The sequence below is a fragment of the Cricetulus griseus genome, chromosome X (assembly GCF_003668045.3).
Source record: "Cricetulus griseus strain 17A/GY chromosome X, alternate assembly CriGri-PICRH-1.0, whole genome shotgun sequence".
NCBI lineage: Eukaryota > Metazoa > Chordata > Mammalia > Rodentia > Cricetidae > Cricetulus > Cricetulus griseus.
The window spans coordinates 123,335,001-123,341,507 of record NC_048604.1 but is presented as its reverse complement, the minus strand read 5'-3'; the positions used below and the strand labels follow the sequence as shown (position 1 = coordinate 123,341,507).

Sequence of the window (6,507 nt, the reverse complement as noted above, 5' to 3'; positions counted from 1 at the left end):
ACTAGGATTGACATGTAAATGAAGCTTGTTTTTAACAAAATTTAAAAAATCATAAAATATATTTTAAAAAGCCAGGTTTTGGTGACGTACTCCTTTAATCCCAGCACTGGAGAGGCAGAGGCAGGCAGATTTCTGTGAGTTCGAGGCCAGCCTGGTCTCCAGAGTGAGTGTCAGGATAGACTCCAAAGCTACACAGAGAAACTCTGTCTCAAAAAACAAAAAATATGAATAAATAAAATACCATTTATAACATCTCTGAAGAAAATACAGTAGGAAATCTTCATGACCTTCTAGTTGGCAATGAATTCTTAGTTATGGTTACAAAAAAAAAACAAATCCACTGGCCTTGATAAAAATTAAACATGCTTGTGATTATACAGGATACTATCCAAAACAACATGACAACACAGAATATAAGAGAAAGATTTTCAAATTATGTATCTGGTGTAGAGATTGTCTACAATACATACAGAACTCATAATAATAAAAAGACCAGACAATTTAATTTGTCATCATAGAAATTCAAGTCAAAACCACTATGAAATAGAACTTCACACCCACTGAGAAGACTGTAATAAAAGAATATCAGTTAATAACGCACATTTCCAAACACTGGAAGAAATTGGAACTTTATACAGTGCTGATAAGATTATAAAATGCTATTGACTTGCTGAACAATGAGGCAATTTCAAAACACCAAATACAAAAGGACTCAGGAATTCCATGGCTAGTTATATACCAATGTGAAATGAATGTGCACATCTACAGGAAAACTCTTACATGCATTTTATTCCTTATAAATCTTATAAGGATGTTTATTCAAAACTGTGTTTATTCAAAACAGTGTGAAGGTGGAAGCAATCCTAATGTGTATCAACTGATGAGTGAATAAACCAAATCTAATATGGCCATTGTGGAGGTTTGAAAGACTATGCAGCCCCCCCCAAGGAAATGGCACTATTAGGAGGTGTGGCTTTGGATTGGAGTAGGTTTGGCTTTGTAGGAGGAAGTGTGTCACTGTGGGGGGTGGGCATTGAGGCCTCTTATGCTCAAACTATGCTCAGTGTGTGGCACAGAGACTCCTTCTGGTGCCTGCAGATCAAGATGAAGAACTCTCAACTCCTCCTGCACCATGTCTGCCTGCAAACCATGAACCACCATGATGATAATAGACTAAACTTCTGAAACAGTAAGCTACCCCAATTAAATGTTTTCTTTTATAAGGGTTACCATGGTCATGGTGTCTCTTCACAGCAATAGAAACCTTAACCAACACAAAAGTTGGTACCAGGGACTAGGGTATTGCTGTGCTAGGCCTTGCTATGTCTTTGTTTGGATAAATATGGACTTTGGGACTATGGATTCGAAAATCAGCTGAACACTTTAAGTGGGGTTTAATAGACCATCCTAGTAGAAATATGTAAGACGGTGCTGAGGGTGATTTGAACAGTGGGGACATACATCAAAAAGTTTCAGAAGAGAAGAATATTATATGTGGCATAAAAACTCTTCTTGTGCTATTTTGGCAAAGAATATGGCTACATTTGCCCTTTTCTGAAAAGTCTGCCTGGGGTTAAAGTGAAAAGTTTTGGATTAATTCCACTGGTAGAGGAGATCTCAAAACAGCCAAGTATGGACTCTGTTGTGTGCTTATTAGAGTTAGCTCAAATGAAGATTTATAAGGAAAAGGAACAAGGTGAGAAAGAAAACACACAAAACATACAATTTGAGGAGAAAAGGAACACCAGAAAGTGAAACAAAGTGAAGTCATACATTCAAGGAAATAAACAGATTAAGAAACGGAGCAGTGTATCTCTGGCATAGGTGTGGACTTTGGGAGGCCATTCCACATAGAGGGATACTCCCTGAGCCAAGACACACAGGGGTGGGCCTAGGCCCTATGCCAAAGGATATGACAGACTCTGATGACCTTCTATGGAAGGCCTCACCCTCCCTGGGGAGCAGAAAGGATATGTGATAGGTAGGGTTTTAGTTAGGGGGGATGGTAGGGGAGGAGGGGAGGGAGAGGGAACTTGGATTGACATGTAAAACAATATTGATTCTAATTCAAATAAAAAATCTGCAGAAAAAGAAAGAAAGAAAGAAAGAAAGGAAGGAAGGAAGGAAGGAAGGAAGGAAGAAAGAAAGAAAGAAAGAAAGAAAGAAAGAAAGAAAGAAAGAAAGGGAGCAGCGACCTCAGGGCACGATCCCACCCAGCTAAGCTTCCAACTTTTGAAAAGGAATTAAAGAAAAGCTCAGAGCTAGGTGTGGTGGTGCATGCCTTTAATCTCAGCACACCAAGGCAGAGGCAGATCGATCTCTAAGTTTGAGGCCAGCCTGGTTTGCAGAGCAAGTTTCAGGACAACCAAGCTTAGGCAATGAAGGTAACCATTTAAAACAGAAAGCTAGTGAAGATGTAATCAAATGAGAAGGCCATGCTCCAGCCCCAGCAAGCAACAGAATTTGGCAGCTTCAGCCACATGATTCTGTCTTTACAGTCATGATTAGAAAAAGGGATTATGGAATCTCTGTTCATGACTAAGGAAAGCTGCTGAGGCCAAGCATGTGTCAGGGATATCCATGAATAGAGGCCTAGTGAAGCTGTCAAGGTGAAACATGGATTTCCTTGGAGACCCCAAGATGTTAGGGATGCCAAAGCTGTGGGAGACTTGCTGAGGAGAGCTGCTAACAGGGAGTAGAGCCAGTCCAAGAGAAAGAAGTGTGTTGCAGTCAACAAAGCTGAAAAGAGTTGGACATCTGAAGGGAAATTTAACATCAGATATGGAGAAGAAGAGGTTGGCATTTGCCCAGCTGGTTTTCAGTCTTCTTTAGTCCAGTATTTCCTCACTATCCTCCCTTCTTCCATTTTGGAATGGTAATGTACACCCTGTGCAATTATATGTTAAAAGTATGTGATCTCCTTTTTGATTTTGATTTTATAGGGGATTACAGTTAAGATATTTCATGAGCCTGAGAAGAGACTTTGAACTTTGGACATTTAATTATGGTTGACACTGTGATAGGCTATGAAGACTTTTGAAGTTGGACTAAATACATTTTGCATTATGTATGGTTACCAGCATATGGGGACCATGGAATGGAATGTGGTTCTTTAAGTAGGTATGCCCTCCCCCAGAGACTCAAGTATTTGAATGATTGGCCTATAGGGTGTGGCAATATTAGGGGGTGTGGCTTTGGATTGGAGTAAGTGTATCCTTGTTGGAGGAAGTGTGTCACTGTGGGGGTGGGATTTGAGGTCTCCTATGCTCAAGCTATATCCAGTTTCACAAACCACTTCCTGTTTCCTGCAAGATATACGACTCTCAACTACTTCTCCAACTCCATGTCTGCCTGCACAGCGCCATGTCCCACTATGATGATAATGGACTAAACCAATGTAAGCTAGCCCGAATTAATTGTTTTACTTTATAAGAGTTGCTGCCTTGGTGTCTCTACACAGCAAAAGAAACCCTAACTAAGACATCCATATAGTGGGATATTATTAAGACATGAAAAGGAATGTGATTATCATATATAATGTAATATGAATTTACTTGAAAATATGGGATATTATTAAGACATGAAAAGGAATGTGGTTATCATATATAATGTAACATGAATCTACTTGAAAAGTTTATGTTAAGGCAAAGGTAGCAGCTGTAACAGATAACATATTATGGGTTTGGAGGTCCTCTCTGCTACCACCCCCTTAGACAGGTGATTCTTCCCAGGCCTCACACATGCCCACGTGACCCTGTCTGATCCACAAACTTGTGCTTCAGCTCTGGCTTATGCACAGGCCTCTGGCCAACAGCACTCATCCTTTTCCTTACCAGTCTGGACTGCAGTGTTATGCTTTTATGCTCCCTGTTCATGTCCATTGTGGACAAAGATACAGTCCTGGAACTCAACAATGATCTTACCATCTGTGGAAACCTCCATTCTGTGCATCAGTTCCTCAGTATCAAACTAACTGATATCAGGGTCACTGATACTGAGAAACATTGCCACATGTTATCAGCAAAGAGTTGTGTCATCCCTGACTTAGGAGTCTGCTCCCTGCAGAAGTTGGTAGACAAGGTGGACACATGGGTGTTACAGGATGCAACGAGCAAGAAAGGAAGCCTTGCATGTCCCCACCACTTACCCATTGGTAGCAGCCTGTACCTTAGTGGACTGTCTAAGCATGACCCTGCCCAGTATATAAGGTGTGTTTTGTTACTGATGATGCCTTGATTGCTTTTTTAAATGAATGGATAAGAGGAATAATAGAAGCAGCTATGCTCTTTCTTTTTTAAATATTGTTAAGAAAGCTGGGAATCTGCAAATCTTTCTCAGTCTTCAAAACCTGCTGATCTCACTCCTTCCCTGGGGGTGGTGGGAATTTCCTGAGTCTTCTCACAGTAGTAAAAAATACATTTTAGGGATGGAAAGAGTAGTGGTTTCTTTTCATGGGTCGGTGGCTGCAATGTGAGACAGGGTCTCTATAGATAGCCCAGGCTATTCTGAAACTCATTCTGTAGAGCAGGCAAGCCGCAAAATTAGAGGGATCCAACTGTCTCTGGCTCCAGAGTGCTGGGATTAAAGATATGAGTGAGCCGCCACTCCCAGCAGGAATGGTTCTTAAATTAGGAGTTAGAGAGTTAAGCAACAACTAAAGGTATAAAGTTTGTTTCCTCCCCTCACTTCCTCCTTTCTTCTCTTATTTCCTCGATCCCTTCCTCTTCACTGTCTCAAAGGTCTATAGCCACACTGTACTCATTCTCTGCCTCTTGAGTGTTGGTAAGCATGCACCACGATGCCCAGACAGAGTTTTCTTCTGAGGTAATTAAAATGTCCTAAATTTGACAGTGATGTTATTAGTCACACACTTTTTAAAGAAGAGAAACAAAGAAAGTCATTATGTAGTGGCCTTAATGTGACATCTGGGCTCAGCAATTAAAGCAACAAGGCTCCCTGCCAAAAAAACAAAAACAAAAATAAACAAACAAATAAAACAAAAAGCAAAACAAAACAAAAAAACACTCTAAGTAAACTGGAAGGACTGAAGCTGGTACAAATTTCTTCTTCCTGGTATTAGCCAGGGCCGGCTCGCTAATGGTGAACACGTGAGGCAAGGTGCCAGCTTGCAGGGAGGCCGGAGCAGGCTGCTCAGAGGCACCATGTCCGTGAACATGGACTAGCTCAAGCACCAGGTGATGATCAACCAGTTCATGCTGAAGGCTGGCTTTGTGGCTGACCAGGCGAAGCAGCTGCTGCAGGCGGCCCACTGGCAATTCAAGAAAGCCCTCAGTCCCTTTTTCCAGGACACCAACATCCTCTACAGCCACCACTACCAGAGGATGTGCACTCCCGCCAACACCCCTGCCACGGCCCCCAAAACTTCCCTGATGCCCTCATCATATTCTCTAGTCTCAAGGCATCTGAAAGCTTCCATGGTGTTGGCAGCACTGGCACTGATATGGCCACATCGGTAATGTCACCTCCACCATAATTCCCCCATTCCACTGGCAGTTTTGAAACACAATGCTGGCCAACTGCAGCCTCGCCCCAGGAGGCCCACAGAACCACCAGCCTTAGCTGCCCCTGTGGACTCTAGCACCCCCTTCACCAGCTTCAGGCTGCTTCCCATGGCCCCCCAACAGGCCACTTCAGAACCCAGGGCCAACACTGCCATGGAGGCAGAGAGATAAGGAGGCCCCTCCCTTTTCCCGGAGGAAAGGGTCCCGTGTGTTGGGGGAGAGGATGTCTCTGTGGGCCACTTCATCCCTCCTCTGTCTGCACTCACACACCCCAGAGCTTTGGAGGGGAGACTGGACTCTAGCCTGGCAGTCTTGTGCCAGCATGCACAGCTGCACACAAGCAAGTTCACAGCACAGGCACCCCCAGCTCGCATGGATTTGACTCAAAAGTGGCTTGAGTACTGGTGGGCAGCGCCTTGGAGACCAATCAGTCATCCCAAGGAAGACTCACCTGCCTGGCCCCACCACCTGGAGTGTTTCAGAGAATCACTTGGTGGCAGAGATGTGGTTGACTCGTGTCTTGGGGCCTACGAGGACTAGATCTCCACCTTCGGGAATGCAGAGCTTTCTCTGCATGTGTGCCTGTAGCTGTGTCTGTATTTATTCGTATGTTGCTCTTCAAAAGCAACCTAGTTATGGGGCAACTGGACTTTGCATGTTAGAGTGAGCCCCAAGCTGGTTGGCACAGTGTCCCCTCTTCCCAAGTGTCCTGCCTCACTCCACCTCCTTATCTGCCAGCATTGCTATTTCCTGCAAAGGATTATGGGAGACTCCAGGACTCTTCAACACATCCCCCAGAGCCTGCCTGCTGGGGTTTCCTGCATGCCTCTTCCCCAGAGCCCAGGGGTACCTAATCCCCATTTCCTATCCCCCTTTTAACAAAGGAGAAAAGAATTCCAACCTAAAATTTTTTTCTTCTTCCTGCAGGATCTTCTGAGCAAATTAGCAGCATGGTGAGGGGAAAGGGAGCTAGGAGGAAGAGAGG

At 43.7% G+C, this 6,507-nt stretch overlaps 1 pseudogene; it reads left to right on the top strand.

Moving 5' to 3' along the window:
- The first annotated feature begins 5,162 nt into the window (after positions 1 to 5,162).
- Positions 5,163 to 5,693, top strand: LOC100755949 (annotated as a pseudogene).
- Positions 5,694 to 6,507: the final 814 nt, after the last annotated feature.